The sequence below is a fragment of the Stegostoma tigrinum genome, chromosome 34, assembly GCF_030684315.1.
Source record: "Stegostoma tigrinum isolate sSteTig4 chromosome 34, sSteTig4.hap1, whole genome shotgun sequence".
Taxonomy (NCBI): domain Eukaryota; kingdom Metazoa; phylum Chordata; class Chondrichthyes; order Orectolobiformes; family Stegostomatidae; genus Stegostoma; species Stegostoma tigrinum.
The window spans coordinates 2,745,757-2,771,176 of NC_081387.1; the positions used below are offsets into that span (position 1 = coordinate 2,745,757).

Here is a 25,420-nt window from a genome sequence, read left to right on the forward strand (position 1 = left end):
GACGACACTAAGGTCGGTGGAGTTGTGGATAGTGATGAAGGATGCTGTAGGTTGCAGAGAGACATAGATAAGCTGCAGAGCTGGGCTGAGAGGTGGCAAATGGAGTTTAATGCAGACAAGTGTGAGGTGACGCACTTTGGTAGGAGTAACCGGAAGGCAAAGTACTGGGCTAATGTTAAGATTCTTAGTAGTGTAGATGAGCAGAGAGATCTCGGTGTCCATGTGCACAAATCCTTGAAAATTGCAACCCAGGTTGACAGGGCTGTTAAGAAGGCATACAGTGTTTTAGCTTTTATTAATAGAGGGATCGAGTTCCAGAACCAAGAGGTTATACTGCAGCTGTACAAAACTCTGGTGCGGCTGCACTTGGAGTATTGCGTACAGTTCTGGTCACTGCATTATAAGAAGGATGTGGAAGCTTTGGAAAGGGTGCAGAGGAGATTTACTAGGATGTTGCCTGGTATGGAGGGAAGGTCTTACAAGGAAAGGCTGAGGGACTTAAGGCTGTTTTCATTGGAGAGAAGAAGGTTGAGAGGTGACTTAATTGAAACATATAAAATAATCAGAGAGTTAGATAGGGTGGATAGGGAGAGCCTTTTTCCTAGGATGGTGACAGCGAGCATGAGGGGGCATAGCTTTAAATTGAGGGGTGAAAGATATAGGACAGATGTCAGAGGTGGTTTCTTTACTCAGAGTAGTAAGGGAATGGAACGCTTTGCCTGCAACGGTAGTAGATTTGCCAACTTTAGGTACATTTAAGATTTCATTGGACAAGCATATGGACGTACATGGAATAGTGTAGGTTAGATGGGCTTCAGATCGGTATGACAGGTCGGCACAACATCGAGGGCCGAAGGGCCTGTACTGTGCTGTAATGTCTATGTTCTATATTCTATGAAACTGGTTACCAGCAACAGAAATGACCATGACTCCAGATGGGAATAATCAGAGTGGTGAGTTTCTGCTAATTGTCTGAGGCAGCTCTTCAGATTACAGTTGGGGTTTTTGGGAGTTCATGCACCAACAGTCATTCATATTTCACAACTCCAATCTACATGCTCGAGCCAACCTTTTTTTCAGCAAACTACAGGCCCACAGATATTAGTCTATGCAGTTGTATCACACTAAGAGAAGAACTGGTTGACCATTCAAATATCCTGAGACAATATGTTCCAAATCCCTGACCATTTCTATCTAGATGGACAAGGACAGCAGATGTAAGGGAACACCACTACCTGCAAGTTCCCCTTCAAGCCAATCACCATCCAGACTTGGTAATATTCTTTTACTGTCACTGGGTAAAAATCATAGAAATCCCTTCTGAACAACATTGTTCAGCAGCTACCTACAGCATGGACTGCAGCAGTTCAAGCAAGCAGCTTTCTCAAGAGCAACTAAGACGGGCAACAAATGCTGGCCCAGTCAGAAACATCCATCTACCATGAATGAATACAATAAAATAATGTAGTCAGGATGACAATATTATTCTCAACAACATTTATAGAATTTTTTTTTCAAATTATGATAACGGTTTAAAATAGTACACTTTGTCCCTATCCCTCATATCTGTCAAATATACGATGAGATAAAGAGCAGGGGACAGGGAGAGGATTGAGGACAAAGGAAAGGTAGGAAACAGGATGGGCTGTGAAGAAGAAAGGAGCCAAGTTAGATCAGAGAAGAAGGGGAGATATAAAAGGTTGGAGGTGAGATATAGAGAAGACTAAATTGCTCCTCTTCCCAATGTCCCTTCCACCTCTGTCCATCCTTCCCGTGCTTGTGCTGATCCCACCACTGCATGTCATCACTGCCTTGGCTGCTGTGGGTCTTCCTCTTCTGAGCGACTGTCAAACACATCCGAGGATACACATCACACACTGATCCTGTCAGTTTGAAATTCTAAGGATGAAGCATGCTAATTCTACACTAGAAATTTCTGTCAAACCATTACCAGCAGAACAGAGACAGCAGCTGCAGTGAGGTTTTATTCAGGTTGGACAATGACAAGTTTATATCCCCACCTGATCTGCTGCTCAAAGTCACTTCCATTTCACTGGTCAGTTTCACAAGCTTCCGGAAGCTCATGTTGCTGCAGAAATATTTGGATTGACTGTGAGAGACGTCAATCAGAGAGCCCACCCACTCTGCCCATTCTCTCCTCTTCCTCTTCCAGAGCTGGTTCACTTCCTTTAGGGACTGAAAACCAAGTGAGGAGATGGTGAGTGAAGGAGCAGCTTTTATACACATTGTATCCCATAATATCCACACCAGTCTTCAGGCAGTCTGACTGTCCTGTGGGTAATCAGGGGTGGAAATGTCCCTTATGCTGTGTGAGAAGATCCAGCTGAGAGAGCTGTTTACTCGGTGCTTTGTGCTGAACTGTTAGACTGTAGCTGTGTGTTGGATATTGTGTGTGTTTGTTGGAAGCATTTCCCTTCTGATTTCCAGGCCGAGATTTGTTGATCGCTCATTCCCCAATCTGAGGAGGTGAGATGTAATTATCTGGGAGGTGCAGAGTGCCTGAGGATTCTTACTGATTTCCTGTTGTTGAGTTTTGTGTGTTGTGAGCTGGTTATCATCCTGTGGACAGTGAATAGTCACTGCTCTCTGTGTGTTATAATCTAAATGTATCTGACTTTTCAAATCTCTCCATAACATCTGGCCACACTATATTTGTAAATCCTTGCACAACATAAAAAAGCAAGGTTATGTAATTATGTAGATTCCTTCATGACCACTTTATGTCCCAAAGCACTCTGAAACTCACCCACTTAACACTGTTCCCTTTTCAATTGAGCTGCCATACCTGGACAGCCATTGATTGTAATGTCTTTGTCTTCTTTCATGACTTTACATGAAGGCCTTGAACTTTCCCTAAAGTGTAGATTTGGATTTGATAGTTTTGCCCAGTGCTGTGACTGAGAGCTGAATTTGGTGTGTCCCATCTGAGCATGTGCAGTGTATCTAATTTTCCAGGATAAACTTTTCAATCAGGCACACTGAAGCAATATTTTCTTTTAACTTTGAGCTCTTTGTGCCCACTGTGGTTTTGTAATGTAATTTTGGAGACCAAGGGTGGATGTGGTTGCATCTCCAGTGAATCAACACTTCTCCTGAGCTTTTTTCAAACTAAACACATACTGTTGGGGTATAAGCAGTCTTCATCAGCACAACCCAACCTCATAGTGGCATGTTAACTTATATCTTCCACCTTCGTCGGTCTTTTCCATTGCCCCACTGTGATTGTGAAGATGGAGGGTCAGGAGGAGAAAAGGAAAAAGTCACACTGTCTGCTCATAGTCACTGCCCCACCCCGCAACACATGCACACACACAGAGAAATTGCAGACTAGAACTCACGTGGAACAGTCTCTAATTGAGGAGTCAGCCTCTTCAGCAAAGGAGGAGAAGGAATTTTTGGAAATCATGTTTCCTTTTCCTGTTTTACAGAAGGATTGAGCTGTACTAAACCAGAGAATACAACAAGGATAGACACCTCAGAAAGATTCTAACCATCACCCAAGGAACAACTGCACAGCTGTGGGAAGATATTCGGTCCCGTCATGGCTTTGTTCAGTGCAAAGAGAGCTTGGCAGTGAAACCATCATCTGGAAATCAGTCGGATCAGGAGAGCTTTGACATATCATCAGATCTGACACTAGTCAGTGGGTTGGAGCATTCCATTAGAACCAACCTTTCTTAACGTTTGGCTATGGGTGTTCAGTCAAGCTGAGGCTGGGAAGAACTATGAGTGGTTCCAAGTATGATGAGAGCTTCAGTTAATCATTGAGCTTCATGAACCAGTGACTCACTCCACCAGATAAATGTCTGCTCAAATGTGACTTTATTGGCTCATAAATTTCGGAAATCTCAAGGAATGTTTGTTGTACAACTATAACAGAAAGGTACCCTCATGGCGGAGAAACCCTTCAAGTGTAAAATGTGCGACAAGTCATTCTCACGCTCATCCCAATTCTGCCTGCACCAACGCAGTCACACAGGGGAGAAACCATTCACGTGCGAGATGTGCAACAAATCATTCTCACAGTCATCAAACCTCCGTGCACACCAACGCATCCACACAGGGGAGAAACCGTTCACATGCAAGGTGTGTGATAAATCGTTCTCACATTTTTCAAACCTCCGTGACCATCAGCGCATTCATACAGAGGAGAAACCATTCACATGTGATGTGTGTGACAGATCCTTCAAGCAGTTATCGAACCTCCTAGTCCACCAAACAATCCACACAGGGGAAAAACCCTTCAAGTGTGAGATGTGTGATAAAGCTTTTGCAACATCTACAAAGCTCCTATCACATCAGAGTAATCACACTGGAGAGAAACCGTTCAAGTGTGAAATTTGCCAAATGTCATTCACCCAATCCTCTGATCTCCTGAGACATCAGAGAATTCACAGAGGAGAGAAACCCTTCAAATGCGAAGTGTGCAACCGAGCCTTCACACAGTCATCAAACCTCCGCGCACATCAACGCATTCACACTGGGGAGAAACCGTTCAAGTGTGAGGCATGCAACAAATCATTCTCATGCTCATATGACTTTCGTGTTCACCAACGAATTCACACACGAGAGAAACTATTTACCTGTGAGGTTTGTGAGAAGTCATTCTTGCGGTCATCAACCCTTCGTGAACATCAACGCCTTCACACTGGGGAGAAACCGTTCACATGTGAGGTGTGTAATAAGGACTTTGCACAACAATCAGGCTTGTTAAATCATCGGCGCATTCACGCTGGAAAAAAACCTTTCAAACGTAAAGTTTGTGACTAAGCCTTCACTCAGTCATTGACGCTCGCGAAACATTGATACATCCACACAAGGGAGAAGCCATTCAAGTCTGAGGTGTGCAATGCAGGCTTTACTCAAGCATCAGGCCTGATGAACCTCCTAAAGTTCTGCAAAGGAACTATTCACATATGAACAGTGTGACAAAGCCTGCATTAACTTATCGAAGCTGATGGTCCATCAGATGTTCTTCACAAGGAAAACCCTACTAGTGTGAGATTTACAATAAAGTCCTCCTGAAGTCTTCAAAACACCCTAGCACATGAGTAGATTCAAACGGAGAAACAATTCACATGTGACTGTGTTTCAAGGCTTATGCTTAAACTTTATCAGTATGAGTTCTGTATTAAAACCTTCACACTATTATTAAACTTCCTGGAATATCAGAGAACCCACAGTGAAGACAAGCCCTTGCAATGTGATATGTGTCCATATTGTTTCACCAAATCTTGCTGTCTTGCCACATAACGATGTCTCCACATGGACCTGCAGCCAGATCTGTCTCAAACCTCTACCACCCTCAGACCAATTATTTCAAGAGGACTAATTTAACTTTTGATCAAGTTGCCAAAAATCACCAGAAGAAGACATCAATATATATAGAAGTCCTGTATTTCCTCAAGCATTCTTTCAAGTGTGAAATTTATGTCCAGATTTCACCCAAATCTTTGCTTTCCTAAAGCACCAAAGACACCATACAGGTGCAAAACCATTTGGGAGACAATTGATGCAGATATTATAATAAAAACTTTACACAGCCATCAGACCTCCTGCAATATCAATGAGCAGGGATGGGACAGCACAGCTCCCAATGTGATGTATATCAGGATTGTTTCACATACTATTTGTCTCTGATCTCTCCCAACACCAGGTCAATTATTTCAAGAGGACCAAGTTAACAAAGAGAACAAAGAACAATACAACACAGGAACAGGCCCTTTGGCACACCAAGCCTGTGCTGACACATTTGGCTATTCTACTCTAAAACTGTCTCCACTTACAGGATTGCTGTATTCCCTTCCCAGTCATGTGTTTGTCCAGATGCTTCTTGAATGCTGCTATTCTGTCTGCTCCCACCACCACCTCTGGCAATGCGGATCAGGCACTCACTACCCTTTGTGTGAAAACCTTGCCTCGCACAAATGTTTTTTAAACCTCCCACCCTCACTCATTAAACCTGTGTCCCTTAGTAATTCACCCTTCCACCGTGGGAAAAAGCCTAATGTTTTCCACTCTATCCAAGCCATTCACAATTTTATAAACTTCTATCAGGTCACCCCTCAACTTCCTGTGTTCCAGTGAAAAAAAACTCAGCCTATCCAACCTTTCTCCATAAGTAAAATCCCCGCTACCAAGCAACATCCTGGTAAACATTTTTTGTACCCTCTCCAAAGCATTCACATCCTTCTGGTAGGGTGGTGACCAGAACTGTGTGCAATATTCCAAGTGTGGTCGAACTAAAGTTCTATAAAGCTGCAGCACAACTTGTCTATCTTTATCCTCAATGCCCCTTCCAATGAAGGCAAACACGCCCTAAGCCTTATCTACCTGCGCTGCCCCCTTTAGTGATCTGTGGACCTGCACATCTAGATCCCTCAGCATATCAATACTCCAAAGGGTTCTGCCATTCACTGTATAATTCCCACTTGTACTTGACTATCCATTTAAAAGGATTAAATTCCGTGTGCCATTTATCTGCCCATGCCTCCGACCGATCTTCGCTGCTTTCTCTTGACAATCCTCCTCACTATCTGCAAATTGACCAATATTTGTTTAGTCTGCACACTTACTATTAGACCAGCTACCTTTTTCTCCAAATCATTTATGTGGATCATTAACAGCAAAGGTCCCAGCATTGATCCCTGTGGAACACCACTAGTCACAACCCTCCATTCCAAAAAGCATCCTTCCACCGCTATCCTCTGTGTCCTATGACCAAGCCAGTTCCTGTATCCATCTTGCCAGCTCACCTTGGTACCATGCGACTTTACCTTTTGTACCAGTCTGCCATGGGGGACTTTGTCAAAGGCTTTGCTGAAGTCCATGTAGACAATCATCAATAATCTTCATCACCTCCTCAAAAAACTACATCAAGTTAATGAGGCACAACTTCTCCCACACAAAAACATGCTAATACTAATAAGTCCATTTGCTTCTAAATGTCTTGTACCTGAGAATCTTCTTCAGTAGTTACCCTACCATCGATGTGCGTAACTTCCAAGATTATACCTATTGCCATTCTTAAACAATGGGAAAATATTGGCTCTTCTCCAGTCTTCTGGGACCTCACCTGTGACCAGAGAAGATGTAAAGATGTTTGTCAATGCTCCAGCAATTTGTTCTCTTGCCTCCCATTAATATTCTGGGATAGATCTTATCAGGACCTGGGGACTTATCTACCTTAATGTTTTTTTAGGAAACACAACACCTTTTCCTTTCTAATAGCAACTTGGCTTAGAACTCAAAACTCCCCTGAGATCACCTTCCACCAATTCCTTCTCTTTGGTGTGTATTCATTCAGGACCTCAATTACCTCTTCTGGCTCCAGACATGGATTCTTTCCTTTATTCTTGAGTGGGCCAACCCTTTCCCTGGCTATACACTTGTTTTTATATAAGTATAAAAAGCCTTGGGATTTTCCTTAATCCTGTTTGCTAACAATTTTTCATGACCTCATTAGCCATTCTAATTCCTTGTTTAAGTGCTTTCCTACTTCCCTTATATACTTCAAGGGCTTCATGAGTTCCATCCTCCTAGACATTACGTATGCTGCCTTTTTCTTTTTGGTTAAGGTCATAACATCCTTGGTCATGCAAGGTTCACATAACTTGCCATACCTGTCCTCCATTCTTGCAGGAACATGCCGCCCCTGAACTCAAATCAACTGCCATTTCAAATACTCCCACATGTCCGATGTAGGTTTACCCTCAAATAGCTGCCTCCAATCGGCATTCTCCAGTTCCTGCCTAATATTGTTGTTCACCTTGCTCCAATTTAACAGCTTCACCCACGGACTGATGTTATCCCTATCCATGAGTATCTTTAAACTCACGGTATTATAGTTGCACCTCCCAAAATGCTCCCCCACTGAACTTCACTCACCTGGCTGGGCTCATTTCCCAAAACTAAGTCCAGTGTAACCCCTTCCCTGTTTGGACTTTTTACATATTGTGTCAAGAAACCCTCCTGAATGATTCCGACAAATTCTGTCCCATCCAAGCTCCGAGCATAGTGAGTCCAATCATTACAGGGGAAGTTAAAATCATCCACCACAACCACCCTGCTGTTTTCACATCTTTCTGAAATCTGTCTCATTTTCTTTCCTCTATCTCGCGCTGGCTGTTGGGAGACCTGTAGTATGCCCCCAAGCATTGTGATTTCACCTTTCTTATTCCTGAGTTCTACACATGTTGCCTTGCTGCATGAGTCCTCTGATGAATCCTCCCTCACTTCAGCTGTGAGATAGTCTTTTACCAGTAATACAACTCCTCCAACCTTTCACATCACCTTCTATGACACCTGAAACATCTAAATCATAGGACATACAGTTGTCCAGTCCTGTCCCTCTTTCAGCCAAGTCTCTGAAATCACAATAATGTCATAGTTCTAAGTACTAACCAAAGCTCTAAGTTCATCTACCTTCCCTGTTATACTTCTCGTATTGAAACATATGCATTTAGACCAGCTCCCCCACTGTTTTCAGCAGCATTTCCCTGCCTGTTCTTGTCCTTAGTCATGTTTGTCTTGGTTTCTATCTCTCCCTCAATTTCTGCATCTACCACACTACTCGTCTGGTTTCCATCCAGCTGCCACACTAACTTAAACCCTCCCTAACCACTCTACTAAGTGTTGCCCCCAAGGACATCAGTCCTAGTCCAGTTTGTACGGGTTCCACCTCGACCCAAAACCAGTCCCAATGTCCAGTGAATCTGAAACACTCCCCCTCACACCATCTTGTCAGCTACATGTTCACCCTGTATATCCTGCTGTTTCCACTCTAACTTGTGGCGCTGGTAGTAATCCTAAGATAACTACCTTTGAGGCCCTACATTTCAACTTTCTTCCTATTCTCTATAGTCTGTTTTTAGGTCTTTTCACATGATGACAAACATCACCAAAAGCAGACATCAGCATGTATAGAAACTCCTGTATAAACTCAGCATCTGTTCAGTGCAGCACCAAATACAAATGACTCACTGAGTCTCATTCTGATGAAGAAGACTACCAGATACTCAGTGGTTAGAAAAACAAGCACCTGGGAGAGGAGCCATTCCAGGGGTATTAATGAAGGTACTTCAATTAGCCTTGATGTCTCCGGTCTCTGGAAGAGGAGAATCAGCCAGGAATCCTGTTACTCATCAGTGAGCCCAACTGGGGAATTGGGGGAGGGCGGAATATTTCAGCTGTGACAGTCTCCATTGTCCCACACCATTCACTGTCTGGCTTTTCAGAAGCTGAACAGCCACTTGAACAGAGCCATAGAGGCCAAACTACATCCCCAGTCTGTCCTCCAGGTCTGTATCTTGAGGAGGGGATCAGTTAGCTCATTTGGCTGGATGGCAATTTGCGATGCAGAGTGATGCCAACAGCATGGGTTTAATTCCCACAATGGCTGAGGTTATCATGAAGATCACTCCTTCTCAACCTCTTCCCCCCTCCCAAAATGTGGTAACTCTCAGGTTAAACCACCACCAGTCATCTCTCTAATGAGAGTGTAGCCATTTACCTTTACCTTGTAGATTGGAGAGAACGTGATGTGACAGCAGCTTGCATTCACGTCACATCTTAATATACTTAATCATCTGACAGTGTTTCGTCAAGATGTAATCAGACAAAAATTAACACCAAGACAGAAGGAGGAATGGCCTTCAAATGCAATCAAAGAAGTTGAATTTAAGGAGAGTCCTAAATTTAGACAGACATAACTATGCAGCGAGGTCGAAGGAGGATATTCAAGAGGTCTCTTAAAATGCAAGGTGTGTCTGTTCCAACGACTGTTAACACAGGGTGTGGGTACTGTATAATGGAGAAACATTTTTACTGTAAGATATACATTAAAGTTTTTGTGTTTACTTTGAGCCTCCTGAGACTTCAGATTGTTCACACAGGAGAGGACCATTTCTGTATGTTGTGTGAGACAGACTGATCGTACTTCATAGAGTACCATGTCCCAGTCCTTCCCCCAGAGCACAAACGCCCTTTATCAGATAATCCAATTCCTTTTGAATGCCTCAATTGAAGCTGCTTCCATCTCACACTAAGGCAGCATATCCAGACTAGTGTCTGCATGAAAGTTTTATCTTCCTCAGCTGTCTCTTGCTTCTTTCTTCAATTCTCTTAAATCCCTCTCACTCTTGATCCTTACATGAGTGGGAGCAGTTTCTCCCATTTTGTTGACTGCCCCCTCATGAGTTTGAAATCCTGTACCAAATCCCTAGTCAACCTCTCTTCTTCAAGAAAACCATTCCCAATTTCTCCAATCCATCTACATCCTCATCCCAGATCTACATTCCCTTAAATCTTCTCTGCACCCTTTCCAATTTCTTTACATATTTCCTGAAGGATGATGCCCAGAAATAGGTGCAACACTCTGCTAGAGGCCAGACCTGTATTTTATCACTTGAACGAATAATCTATTGCTTTTATATTAATGTCCATGCAAATAAAGCCACTCTGTCAACCTCTCCTGGCAGCTTCAATGATTTTGCACATATAAATCCAGCTCCTTCTGCTCCTGCCCCTCCTTTAGAATCGTACCATTATTTTTAATCAGTGTTTGAGATCCTTCAACCAAAATAAATCATCTCCTACTTCTCTACATTAAATTGCTGCGGTTCATGTTTCTTACACTCAATTGCTCCTCATCCTTTTCCAACCTAACCCTAATGATACAATGGTGACTGTCTCCTAAGTGTTTCCCCACTGACAGATGCAGCTGTTCAGCGACATCCTCAACCCTGGTACTAAGGAGGTAACACACTATTCTAGATACACATCTCCAGTGGTGAAACTTGCCAGGTCTGGCAGCATCTGTGGAAAGAAAGCAGTGTTAACATTTCAGGTCTGGTGACTCTTCTTCAGAACTGAAGGTAGCTAAACAATGGTGGTATGTATGCTGAAGATGGGGTCAGGGTGGGTGCGGTGGTTTAAGGCATATGCAATCAATTGAAACAGAGCCCACAGGAAGAGGGAGAAACAGGCTGACAAGTGGGTGGATAATCAAAAGGAAGGAAAGCTGACAATCAGGACCAATAAGTAGTGAAAATGGGTCGGCCATACTAAAAATAGCCCATGTAAATGACAGGTTCCAATGAGGCAAGAACAGGCAGTAATTATGGGTCTGACCAGGCAATCCTGTTTGTGGATTTTGAGAAAAAGCCTCCTATCCTTATTACTGTGTTTACTGTCTAGCTCCGTACAGCTGAGTCAGCTGGGGTGCCATTAACTCCCCAGATCACCCATCACTTTCATCAAGATTCAGAGCTCAGTACTGCAGGGCTCCTGCACTACCTATCTTCCTGAGGCACTTCGTAAGCGCACACTGAACAGCTCAGCTCCCAATTTTAAAGCTGTAGCCTCTTGTGCTTATAAAATGAGTCCTGCTGTCAGGACTGGGTAAGGGATAAGATTCAGACTCTGCTTTAGTTGGGGATGTGAATTAAAGACAGATCCCGTTCAGCTGATGAGTGTTTAACTAATACTGAGGGGAATGTTTGTACAGTCCTGTCTGAGAGAGTTATAATCCTGAGTATGGTGAGTGAGGGGGTGGTGAGTCTCTGCAGTGCTGCATTCTCTCGGACCATCAAACCTCAATGTCTTAATGGTGTGATATCTTCATCTTACATTCTTCCAAGATTCATTTCATGTTCTAGGAATGATCTTGAGTCATTTTCAAATGCTTTGTTATTTTAGTTGATTCAAAGTTTGCTGTAACCTGTTTGTCCAATCAGTGTTCTGTATAGATTTTTAACTCAGAATAAATTATTTTTTATCTCAACCCAAACTAGATGATTTGTCAGCATGGCGTGTTTCCATTTACTGAAATACTCAGGGTCCTATAATTAGAGCCCCAGACATAATCAGTTGGTCAGGGTCACTGTGGACTGAGATATTTTCCTCATCAGTGGGTTTCTAATTTCCAGGAAGCAGAACATGTCTGAAAGAAAGAAGGAATAATTCACACATACTTTACAGCCTCAGGGCATTGAAAAGCTCTCCACAGCTAATTAACCGTTTCATCAAAGATAATGCAAATGTTTGATTTCATCAATCAAATGTAGCTGCAAATGTGCCAGCATCAGTGCTCAGGTCTCTAGATTTTCTTTATTCATTCAAGATGTCATTGGCTGAGCCAGAATTTATTGACCATCTCTATGTGCCCATGTTAAGGTGAAGGTGAGCTACCATCTTGAATTGGAGCAAACCATTTGCTTGGAACGGTGACAATTCCATTGAGGAGAGAGTTCCAGTATTTTGACACAGCAATATTGAAAGAAAGGTAATATATTTCCTATTTATGATGAGGAATAGTTTGGAGGGGAATTTGCTGATGGATTTGCCCTTGTCCTTCTAGTTGTAAGCAATCATGAGTTTGGAAGTTGCTGTCTAAGAAGCACTGATGAATTTCTGGAGGGTATCTTGTAAATAGAACACTGCTGCAACTAAACATCAGTGGTGGTGGGAGTGAATGTTTGTGGATGTGGTGCCCTGCTAATGTAAGCTTCTTGACAGTTATTATACCTATACTCATCCAGGTAAGTGGACACGATTCCATCACATTCACTCCTTATGTCTTGCCGATGGCAGGCAAGAGCAGCATTCACTATATACATAACATGCACTTCTGCTCCAAGGTTCTGTGCATAGCAATCAGTGTCATCATGACAGTTACAGCATTGACTTCCAATTCAGGGCATCATTGCCATTCATAGACCTAGGAGGGCGCACAAAGCCAGAACAGAGGTTAGAGGGAACATTGGATAGGAGGTAAGTTGCTCACTTTAAGATTCCTAGACTTTGACCTGCACTTGTAGCCAACGTATCATCTGGTCAGTGATGTTGCCAGGATATTGATAGTGGAGAATTCAATAATGGTTATGCTACCAAACATCAAGAGGCTATGGCCCCAACTCTCTTCTATTAGAATAAAGCAAAGGACTGCAGATTCTGGAGATCTGCAAAAGAAACAGAAATTGCTTTGAAAACTCAGCAGGTCTGACAGTATCTGTGAATTTAAAAAAAGTTTCAAGTTTAGTGACCCTTCTTCAGATCTTAGGCAAACATAATTCATGGTTGAAACAGTCCCAATAGCTGCCCCTGCCACTTCCCTGTCTTCCTCCAGCCCACCTGTACAAATCTCCATTAATGTCCCCCCAGCCTGAGCACTGAAATATCATCTTTCCCTTCATGCTATCTTTCTTCATGCCGTCTCTGAGCTCATTTTGTCCATGTGACCCACTTCCCTTTCCCACAACCCTATTCTTAATAAAGTGCTTCCACTCCACTTCCACTTCCAATAATCCACTTCCACTCCAGGTTGCAATGTTCACTGATCTTGCTTATAGTTTCTTGCTTTGATACTGTCCCTCTCTCCTTTATGTCTCATCAGCCTTCCCTTCTAAAAACCGACCCATAAACCCTTCTTCTTTACAAAATACTTTCTCCGGTAAACCTCACTTTCATGTCCAAAGTTCTTATACAGATCGTTGCCTCCTAAATCCTGGATGGGACATAGGGTCAGGTCAGCGCTGTGGAGTCAAGAATGGTGCAGCCTCATGCAAGGGTGAGAGGCCAAGAGAAGGTTGGTCATGAAAGGGACCGCTCCCCAAGTCATTGACCCAATAACAGAATCAAAGCATAGTCACTGTCCAAGCACAGGCCAAAGCACAAGCTCAATCCCTGAGCCGTGCTCCCTGTGCGTCTAACATGTACACATCCATCCAGTGTCTCGTCTCCCTTCTGTTTCTCCCTGCTGTACTCCATCATCCTGCGGCCCCTTTCTCCTCTGAACGCCACGATTATGTCGCTCCCCTCTGTGCCCCTCTCTGCTGTGTCCCTCTTTCCCCTGCTGATTCTACCACTGCATTATCGCTTTCTTGGGTGCTTCAGATCACCTTATTTCTGATTTACTGTTGGACACATCCGAGGCTACCATCCGACACTGATGCTATCAGTTTGAAATCATCTGACGATGAAGAATGCTATTCCCACACAAGAAATATCTGGCTCCCAAGCTTTACCAGGGGAACTGAGACAGCAGCTGCAGTAAGCGAGGTTTTATTCAGATGGGACAATGACAAGTTTAAATTTCCACCTGATCTGCTGCTCAAAGTCACCTCCATTTCACTGGTCAGTTTCCCAAGCTTCAGGAAACTCATGTTGCTGCAGAAATACTTGGATTGGCTGTGAGAGACGTCAATCAGAGAGCCCACCCGCCCTGCCCATTCTCTCCTCTTCCTCTTCCAGAGCTGGTTCATTTCCTATAGGGACTGAAAACCAAGTGAGGAGATGGTGAGTGAAGAAGCAGCTTTTATACAAATTGTATCCCATAATATCCACACCAATCTTCAGGCAGTCTGACTGTCCTGTGGGTAATCAGGGGTGGAAATGTCCCTTATGCTGAGAGAGCTGTTTACTCGGTGCTTTGTACTGAACTGTTTGATTGGAGCTGTGTGTTGGATATTGAGTGTGTTTAGTGGAAGAATTTCCCTCCTGATTTACAGACTGGGTTTTGTTGATGGTTTATTCCTGAATATAAGAAGGTGAGGTGTAATTATCTGGGAGGTGCACAGTGTGTGAGGAGGATTCTTCCTAATTTACTATTTCGGATTGCGTGGATTGTGAGTGGTCAGTTTTCTTTGTGTTGGGAACTGGACGTTGCCTGGCTCTTCAAATCCCTGCAAGACCTCCCAGAACTCTATTATCTGTTATCTCGGTGGAGAGCCTTTTATGACTGCTAGATGATGTAAAGGTCACTTCAGCCTTTTGAAGTATGGTCATTGTTGTTTTGTGAGAAATGTGACAGTCTGTGCCTGCACAAAGATCCTGCCACTTGTCACTTCACACGATAGGGAATCCTCTGTCAAGGTGCCTCTGTGTTGCACCATCCTTCCACGTTCCTGCAGCTTGTCTGCAATCACTCTGTGAACTCCACCATCTAACAAGTATCTTTTTAGTCTGTCCTTTGCTTTGTCGGCAAGACAGCAGTGCAAACATGATCAAATAATCTGTGTTGCATGATTTTGGCAAGAACAATATGTCCCTTGCTCTGCTTCATGTACTATTTTTTGTAAATACCCACCAGGTGAATGGAATTCTTGTTTTTTTATTCACTCATATGTTGTGGGCATCACTGGCTGGACCAACATTTCTTGACAACACCTTTGAGAAAGTCATGGTGAACTACCTTCTTGAGTTGCTGCCATCATAGCGTTATAGAGTCATAAAGATCTAAAGCACAGAAACAGCTCTTTGGCTCATTGAATCTGCACTGGTCAAAAACAACACCAAACTATTCTAATCACATTTCCGGTACTTCACCATAGCCTTAGCATGGCAAGTGTGCGTCTAAATACTTCTGGAATGATATGAGAGTTTCTGCATCTACCACCCTTATAAGCAGGGAGTTCCAGATTGACACCACCCTCAGATGAAAAAGAGTTCTCCCATATCACATTTAAACCTTCTACTTACTTTAAATCTATGCGGCCTAGCCATTGATCCTTCCACCAATGAGAAAAATAATTTTGTGTCAATCCTGTTTCTCCCCTCTTTATATTATTCATCTCAATCATGCGTCCCTTCATTCTTCTCTGCTCCAAGATAAAAACACCAATCTCTCTTCATAATTAAAATTCTCCAGCTCAAGCAACATTCTGGTAAATCTCTGCACCCTCTCCAGTGCAATTACATCCCTCCTAAAATGTGAATTCCAGAACTGCGGACAATACTCTATCTTCAACCTAACTAAGGTTTATACAGTTCCAACATCACCTTCCGGTTCTTAAAATTCATGTCTCAGCTAATGGAGGCAAGTAATGGCTTTGTCTATCTGTCCCACTATCTTAAGGAACCAGTGGACATGCACAGTGAGGTTCCTCTGATCCTTGGTGCTTCCCAGGGTCCTGTTGTTCATGATGTAATCCCTTGCCTTGTTTGTCTCACTCAAGTGCATCATCTTAGTCATCCACTGAATTCCCATTGCCATTGATTAGCTCACCTGACCGGCCTGACTATATCCTCCTGGATTCAAAAAATGCCCACCTCACTATTTATCATCCCACAATTTTCATATTTATGAAATTATTGATCAACCCTCCTGCATGCAAGTCTGCAGGACCATTTTCTCTCCGTAGACCTACAAAGCATCTGAGGGAAGGAATTCTGGGATTTTGACCTGTGCATGCTGAAGAAATGATAACATGGATGTGAGTTTGCTCGCTGAGCTGGAAGGTTCGTTTTCAGACGTTTCATCACCATTCTAGGTAACATCATCAGTGAGCCTCCGGTGTTCCGCTGAAATGATAAATGTTTTCAAGTCAGGATGATGAGGAACTTGCAGGTTATTGTGTTCTCATGGACCTGCTGTCCTTGTCCTTCTAGAAGGGTTTGGAGAGTGCTATCTAAGGATCTTTAGTGAATATCTGCAGTACATCTTGTGATGGTGCATAGTGCTGCTACTGACCATCAGTGTTGGATGAAGTGAAAACTTCCAATGCTCATCAAGTGAGCTGCTTTGTTCTGAATGGCATTAAGCTTCTGCAATGTAATTGAAAGTGTCTTGACATTGACTTAAAGTTTGGAGCTCTGCAGATTAACGGAACATTGGTGGTGGAGGCTTGGCTGTGATGCTAATCAAACAGACTGCCTTGTCCAGTGATAACAAGCTTCTTGAGTGTTGTTGCAGCTACACTTATCCAAGTAAGTGGGAGTATTACATCACAGTCCTGAGTTGCACCTTGGAGAGAGTGGACAGGCTTTGGTGTGTCAGGAGATGAGTTACTCCCGACAGTAATTTGAGCCTCTCCCCAGCTCTTGTATCCACATTGTTAAATGGCAGTGGCTCAGTGGTTAGCACTGATGCGTCACAGCGCCAGGGACCTGGGTTCAGCTCTACCCTGGGGCGAAAGTCTGTGTGGAATTTGCACATATTCCCTTTGTCTGCATGGGTTTCCACTGGCTGCTCTGGTTTCCTGTCACAGTCCAGAGATGTATAGGCTATGTGGTTTAGCCATGGAAAATGTGGGGTAACAGGGATAGGGTAGGAGAGTAAGTCTAAGTGTCATGCTCTTTAGAGGATCAGTGTGGATTCGATGGGTCAAATAGCCTGCTTCCACACTGTAGGGATTTTATGAGTCTAATTCAGATTCAGGTCAATGGTAACTCTCAGTATGTTGATAGTGGGGCATTCAGTGATGATAACGCCATTGAATTTTAAGTATCGGTGGTTAGATTGTATCTTGTTGCCAATGGTAAACATGTGACATTTTGTTGCATGAATATTACTTGCCTCTTGTCAGCACAAGCCTGGATAATGTCCAGACCTTGTTGCACGTGGGCATGGATTGCTTCAATGTCTGAGGAGTCAAGAATGATGCTGAACTTTGTGCAATCATTGGAGAACATCTCCATTTCTGATCTTATGGTGAAATGAAGGTCATTGATGAAGCAGCTGAAGATGGTTGGGCCAAGGCTACTAACCTGAGGAACTCCTGGAGCTGAGATAACTGACCTCCAACAATTGCAATCATCTTTCCATGTACCAAGTATGACTTTAACCAGCAGAATGTTTTCCTCTTGATTCCTGTTGAGTCCAGTTTTAAGTAGACTCCATCATGCCACATTCTGTCAAATGCAGCCTTGATGCCAAGGGCTATCACTCTGAACTCACCTCTGCAATTAAATTCTTTTGCCCATGTTTGAACAAAGGCTATAATGAGGTCCGGAGCTGAGTGGCCCTGGCCTTACCTAAACTGGGTATCATTGACCGGGTTGACACCCTGAGCTACTTGATAGTACTGCTGATGATCGAGAGTAGACTGTTGAGGTGATAATTTTCTGGATTGGATTTGTCCTGCTTTTTGTGTATAGGACATAGCTGAGCAATTTTTAACATTGTTGGCAAGATGCTAGTGTTGTACCAGTACTGGTATAGCTTGGATAAGGGTGCAGCTAGTGTTCAGTACTGTTGCTGGAATATTGTCAGAGTCTGTGGCTTTTACAGGATCCAATGCCTCTATTGAATTGGGTGAAGACTGGTGTCCGTAATACTGGAGCAGGCTGAGATGGATTATTCACTTAGCACATCTGGCTGAATTTGTCACAAAGTCCTCAACCTTATTTTTTGTACTGATATATTGCGGCTCCCTTATCTTTGAGAGTGGGGAAACTGAAAGCTTTGCTCTGATACATTGGTTGTGGGATTGCTTAGCTCTCTCTATCACATGATAATTATGCTGTTTGGCACATAAGTAGTCCTGTTTGAGAGCTTCAAGAGGTTGTCAGCTTATTTTTACGTCCGCCTGCTACTGGTGTGTCCCCCTACACTCTCTATTGAACCAGAGTTGATCCCCTGGCTTGTTTTTTGTGATTGAGTGGGTGCTATGACACACCATGAGGTTGTGGACCGTGTTGGAGCATAGTTCTCCTGTTGCTCATAACTCACAATGCCTCATGAATGCCCAGTTTTAAATTGCTAGATCTGGTAAAAGTCTTTCCCAGTTAGCATGGTAATAATGCTACACAATACGATGGAGATTATTGTCAATGTGAAGGCAGCACATCATCTCCACAAGGACTGTGCAATGGTCCCTCTTACTGATTCTGTCATGGACAGATGTATCTTCACCAGACAGTTAGTGAGGATGAGGTCAAGTATGCTTTTCCCTCATATTGGTTTCTTCACCAGCTGCTGCAATGTCTGGCATCTACATCCTGTCAACTTGACCGGCTCGATCTGTAATGCTGCTACTGAGCCACTCTTGGTAATGGATATTGCAATCATATATCCAGAATACATTCTGTGCCTTTATCACCCTTAATGCTTCTCCCAAAGTGTTCTCCAATATGGCACTGATTCTTTAGTTGCAAGAGGATGGTAAGTGATAATCTGCAAGAGGTTTTCTTGTCATACTGCACCCGATGCCAACAGATTTCAGGTTGAGGACACCCAGAGAAACTCCCTCCTTACCAGGTGTCCCTGTACCACCACCTTTGCTGGGTCTGACTTGCCAGTGGGACAGAAAATAATTAGGGATGGTGATGATATTGTCCGCAACATTTCCACAATGACGTTGAGGCTGTTGCTTGATTAGCCTGTGAGACAAATCTTTCAATTTTGGCGCTAGCCCCCAGAGGTTCATAAAGTCAACCTGCAGTTTGAATAGGGCTGCATTTACTATTGTCATTTCCAGTGCCTAGGTTGATGCCAGGTCTACCGTTTTTTTTTCCTTTCTAGCAGTTGATATGAATGACTTGCTAAAACATTTCAGGGGGCCAGTAGTGTTCACCTGTGTTGCTATGCATCTGGAGTTACTTATAGGCCAGACAATGTAAGAACAGTGATAACAAGGTGTAGGGCTGGATGAACACAGCAGGCCAAGCAGCATCAGAGGAGCAGGAAAGCTGATTTTTCAGGTCAAGACCCTTCTTCAGAAAGTTTTCTGAAGAAGGGTCTCAACCCGAAACGTCAGCTTTCCTGCTCCTCTGATGCTGCTTGGCCTGCTCTGTTCATCCAGCTCGACACCTTGTTATCTCAGATTCTCCATCATCAGCAGTTCTGACTATCAGTGTAAGAATAGTTGTTGTCTTCCCTAGAGGACATGAGTGAATCTTATAGGTTATATGGAGAGCAATGTATAATGCCGTGCTTTGTACTGTTTGCTGATCAATCAACTCTCTTAACCTTCTTCTCTCTAACGAAAACAGCCTCAAGTCCCTCAGCCTTTCCGCATAAGACCTTCCCTCCATACCAGGCAACATCCTGGTAAATCTCCTCTACACCCTTTCCAATGCTTCCTCATCCTCCCTATACTGCGGCGACCAGAACTGTACACCATACTCCAACTGCAGCCGCACCAGAGTTTTGTACAGCTACAACATGACCTCATGGCTCTGAAACTCAACCCCTCTACCAATAAAACCTAACACACTGTACGCCTTTTTAACAACCCTATCAACCTGGGTGGCAACTTTCAGGGATCTGTGTGCATGGACACCGGTGACCTAATAGAGACATACAAGATGATCAGAGGATTAGATAGGGTGGACAGTGAGAGCCTTTTTCCTCGGATGGGGATGGCTAGCATGAGGGGACATAGCTTTAAATTGAGGGGTGATAGATATAGGACTGATGTCAGAGGTAGGTTCTTTACTCAGAGAGTAGTAAGGGTGTGGAATGCCCTGCCTGCAACAGTATAGACTTGCCAAGTTTTTCAGGCTTTTAAATGGTCATTGGATAAACGTGTGGATGATAATGGAATAGTGTAGGTTAGATGGGCTTCAGTTTGGTTTCACAGGTCGGTGCAACATCAAGGGCTGAAGGGCCTGTACTGCGCTGTTATGTTCTATGTTCTAACTCTTTGTGGAATTAGAAATAGCTAGTTGATCTGTAGTCTTGCTTATGGAGACTGCTACAGTTCAAGAAGGTGGCTCACCATGACCTTCTCAAGGGCAATTTGGGATAGACATCAAATACTGGCCTTGCCAGTGATCCCCAGTCCCTGTGAAAATACGAATTATATAAAAAAAACTGAGGAACTCAGCCGCTTTCAAAAGGGAGGTTTGGAGGAAATCATGTTTCTTTTGGCTCTTTTACAGAAGGATTACACCATCCTACATCAGAGAATACACAGTGGATAGACACCAGCGATAGATCCTGACCATCACCAAAGGAGCAACTGCAGAACTGTGGGAAGCTATCCAATCCCTTCATAGCATTGCTCCACATGGAAAGGTTGAGCAATGAAACCATCATTTGGAAATCAATTGGATTGAAGGAGTTTTGATGTATCATCAGATCTGAAACTGGTTCCATCAGAACTAGCCGTTCTGAAGGTTCGGCTGTGGGTGATCAGTCAGTGTGAGTCTGGGAGGGAATGTGATGGACTCTAAATATGGTGAGTGCCACAAGAATCACTGACTCATTCCTACAGGAAATAGGCTGTTCAAGTGTGAGGTGAGTGAAGAGGTCTCCACAGGCTTAGAAAATCTCCTAACACACAAAGTGCATTGTTAACCTCCTGCAACACAAAGATAGCTACATGGAAGAGAAACCCTTCAAGTGTGACATGTGTGACCAAGCTTTCAGACAGTCATCAGTACTTGCTACTCATCGGCACACCCACATAGAGAAAAAGCTGTTCAAATGTGACCATTTTGCACAGTCACCTGGCCTGATCAATCACCGACCTGTTCACACTGGGAAGAAACTGTTTGCATGCGAGGTGTGTGACAAATCATTCTCATGGCCATCAGACCTTCATACACACCAGCACACTCACACAGGGGAGAAGCCCTTCATATGCGAAGTGTGTGACAAATCATTCTCAAAATCGGGAAACCTCCACATACACCAACGTATTCACACCGGAGAGAAGCCATACAGATGTAACGTTTGTGATCAATCATTCTCCCAGTTATGGAAACTTTGCAGACACCAACGCATTCACACAGGGGAGAAGCCATTCACGTGCAAAGTTTGTCACAAATCATTCTCTTATTCAACAGCCCTACACGTTCATCAACGTACTCACACAGGGGAGAAACCATTCACATGCGAAGTGTGTGACAAATCATTCACTTATTCGTCCGCCCTCCACATTCACCAACGCATCCACACAGGAGAGAAACCATTCACGTGCAAAGTGTGTGACAAATCATTCACCTGCTCAGGTGCTCTCTGTACACATCAACTCATTCACACCGGAGAGAAACCATTCCTGTGCAACGTGTGTAACAAGTCGTTCTCACGGTCATCGAAGCTCCATGCTCATCACCAGATTCACACTGGGGAGAAACCATATAGGTGTGAAATATGTGACAAATCATTCTCCCAATTAGGGAACCTCCACAGACACAAACGCACTCACACAGGGGAGAAACCGTACAAGTGTGAGGAGTGTGACAGATCATTTTCTGACCCATCAACCTTGCTGCTCCATCACAGAACACACACGGGGGAGAAACCGTACACATGTGAGGTGTGTGATAAATCCTTCTCACAGTTGGGGACCCTCCACAGGCACCAACGCATTCACACAGGGGAGAAAGCATTTACATGTGAGGAGTGTGACAAATCATTCTCTGACTCATCAAGACTGCTACTCCATCAGAGAATTCACACAGGGGAGAAACCATACTCATGTGAGGTGTGTGACAAATCATTCTGTCAGTTAGCACACCTCCGCAGACACCAACACACTCACAGCGGAAAAAGTCGCTTACATATGACATGTATAGCCGATCATTCTTAGTCTCATCCACAAACATGAGCAGATGACTTCTTCTGATTGATCATCCTCATGGATGAACTTTCCCAGGTGATTTGGTCATTTTGAGGCTGATCCAGACATCACCTCTGTGTATTTTGAACGTTGGTGTTTTAGTAAAGTGAGCTAGTTCTCAGTAGGTGTGGGATAAAATCAGACCCTTCCCCAGTTGATGATATGAGTTATGGACAAATCCTCATCAGATATCAAATGTTTGATTAATACCGGGGGGGTATATTTGTACTCTTCTGTCTAAGAAGACTACTATCTTGAGTATGGTGACCAAGTGGGGATGAGTCTATACAAACTCAAGTTCCCTCAGCCCATCGTACTTCATTGTAATAGTGGTACCTTCCACTCTTCCAAGTTTAATGTCATTTTCTGGAAATAATGTTGAGTCATTTTTCAAATGTTTTGTTATTTTGGTTAGTTGAGAGTTTTGTATAAGTTGAATTGTTGTATTGTTGTTTATCTGCTGTTTAATTAAATCTCATGTGTAGATTTATTCAATAAATTGGACCCAACCAAACTAACCCAGATTACTGCTGATTTGTCAGCATGGTGTGTACCCTGTTCAATAAAACTCTCAGGAGCTCACGGTAAGATTGTCACTTTTTGTAATGCAGAATACAATGGCATTTTATACATTGCATGCCCCCATGGATAGTAATGTGTTCATAACCAGCAAATCTGTTATTGAGGCATCAATATTATGATCCATTTTAGCCAGAACATCAGATATAACTACCATGGTCCTATATACCATAGTGTCATGAGAGCTTTTACATTTATTTGATAGCCCTAACACATCTGCAAGTTGATACCTGCGACAGTGCAGCTCTCCCTTAGCAATGTGCTATAAGCGTCAGCCCAGGGATTAATTTTCTGGGGTGAGATTTGAATCCACAATGTCTTCACTCAGAGACAAGAATGTTAACTGAGCTACAGCTGATGCTAAACTCTTCTGTTTCTATTTTATTAAATTCAAGTTCTTGGGGTGACAGCCCCTAGGCTGTGGAAAGAAGGTTTAAACTGGCAGCAGCAAGTTCAATTTGTTTGAAAGTGGTAACGAGTCAGAGCTGCAAATGTCTCCATTTTTTTTGTGTCCTGGTTCCTGTAGATGTGAAAGTTGGTAAATCCCTGGTGTCAGGAGAAGTAAAACTGATGGAGAAAAGTGGGTAGACTCTGGGAGTGAGGAACAATCTACAAATGAGTTACTGATAGAGGATTCCCATATCAACAAAAATACAACTATGCGAAATCCCACTGGTTCAAAAACAGCCACACTCCAGAATAACCATCTCCAATCTAAAGCCCCTGGTATTCTTCAGTGAGAGGTTAGCAGCACACCCTTCCATCATGAGATCAGTTGAGTCTAGAGGTCTCTCTCCCATATTCATCCAGATCCTGCTCCCAAAAACATGGCATTGATGAGGTGAAGGACATAGATAGAGCTTGCTTTGTCTTTTTTACTTACACATTTTGTGGGATGTGGGCATCACTGATTGGTCCGCATGTATTACCCATCCTCAGTTTCCCTTGAGAAGGTGGTGGTGAGCTACCTCCTTGAACTGCTGCAGAGGACCAGCTGTGGCTTGACCCACAATGCCATTAGGGACAGAATTCCAGGATTTTGACTAAGTGACAGTAAAGGAATGGTGATATATTTCCAAGTCAGGATGATGAGTGGCTTGGAGGGGAACTTGAGGGTGGTGGTGCTCCCATATATCTGCTGCCCTTGACCTTCTAGATGGAAGTGTTCATGGGTTTGGAATGTACTATCTGAGGATCTTCAGTGAATTTCTGCAGCGAATATTGTAGATGGTACACACTGCGGCTACTGAGCATTGGTGGCGGAGCGAGTGGATGCTTGTGGGTACCGTGTCAATCAAGCCGGCTGCTTTGTGTGGATGGTGTCAAGCTTCTTGGTGTCGTTGGGGCTGCATTCATCCAAGCATTGGGGAGTATTCCACTACACTCCTGACTTGTGGGCAGACTTTCAGGAGTCAGGAGGTGAATTACTTGCTGCTGTATTCCTAGCCTCTGACTTGCTGTGGTCAGTGATACCTCCCAGGATGTTGATTTTGGGGGATTCAGTGACGGTAACACTGTTGAATGGGAAAGGGCGATGGTTAGATTGGAAGATAATCTGATTAGATTGATCTGATGGGACAGTCAACAAGGAGAAATTATTATTTCAATACCCTAACCGAGTGTTCTTAAATGTGATGAGGGTTTCTACTGATATCACTTTTGCATACAGTGAGTTCCCAACCTGCGCCACCCACCAAGTGAAAATAGTAGTCCTGTGGTCCCTCTAATCCTATCATCCATTCCCTGAGAACTCTGCCCAGGAAAATAAGAGTGAAACAGTTCTATCAGTTGTCTCTGCCAGTTCCCTCCCTTCCACTATCCTGCCTGGACAAACTTCTATTCATACTCCCCAAGCTTTCACTCTGAAATTACATCTTTGTCTAGTTTCTCTCATAACTGAAAACCAAGTGAGGAAGTGAGTGAAGGAGCAGCTTTTATACAAAATGTATCCCATAATATCCACACCAATGTCAAAAATCATGTGTCACCAGGTTATAGTCCAACAGGTTTAATTGAAAATGCAAGCTTTTGAAGCTCCACTCCTTCCTCAGGCACAGTGTGAGAGAGGAAGTATAAGACACAGAATTTATAAGCAGAAAAGTAAACCCTAAAGTTAGGAAGGAAACTACTGATCGAAATGCAGCATCTGGATTTATTTCAAGATAACTAACCCGAGATAATTAAAGGTTTTATCAATGTACACAAGAGGCGACATCTCAGGTCAGACAATGCATTTTAGGTATGAGGTTTTGCTTTGAGTCTGTTTATGTTTTAAACTTGGGTCAGGTTTTTTTTTGAGCAAAACAGAATGTATCTTTAAGTGCACAAACATATTGGATGAAATAATTCATGTCTGTGTATGTGCATGTATGTGGTTGTGTCTGTGGGTGAGAGAAGAAGAGAGAGGGTGAGTATGTGTGTGCACGCATTTGAGAGCATGTGTGTATGAGAGAGGGTCTGTAAATGTGGGTGTGTGTGAGTGTTCATGTGAGAGTGTGTATATATGTCTGCATATATATGACTGTGTGTAGTGG

General features: G+C 43.4%; 1 pseudogene; it reads left to right on the top strand.

Annotated features, from left to right (window-relative positions):
• The first annotated feature begins 2,183 nt into the window (after positions 1-2,183).
• LOC125446467 (zinc finger protein 91-like) lies at positions 2,184-22,860 on the top strand (annotated as a pseudogene).
• The last annotated feature ends 2,560 nt before the right edge of the window (positions 22,861-25,420 follow it).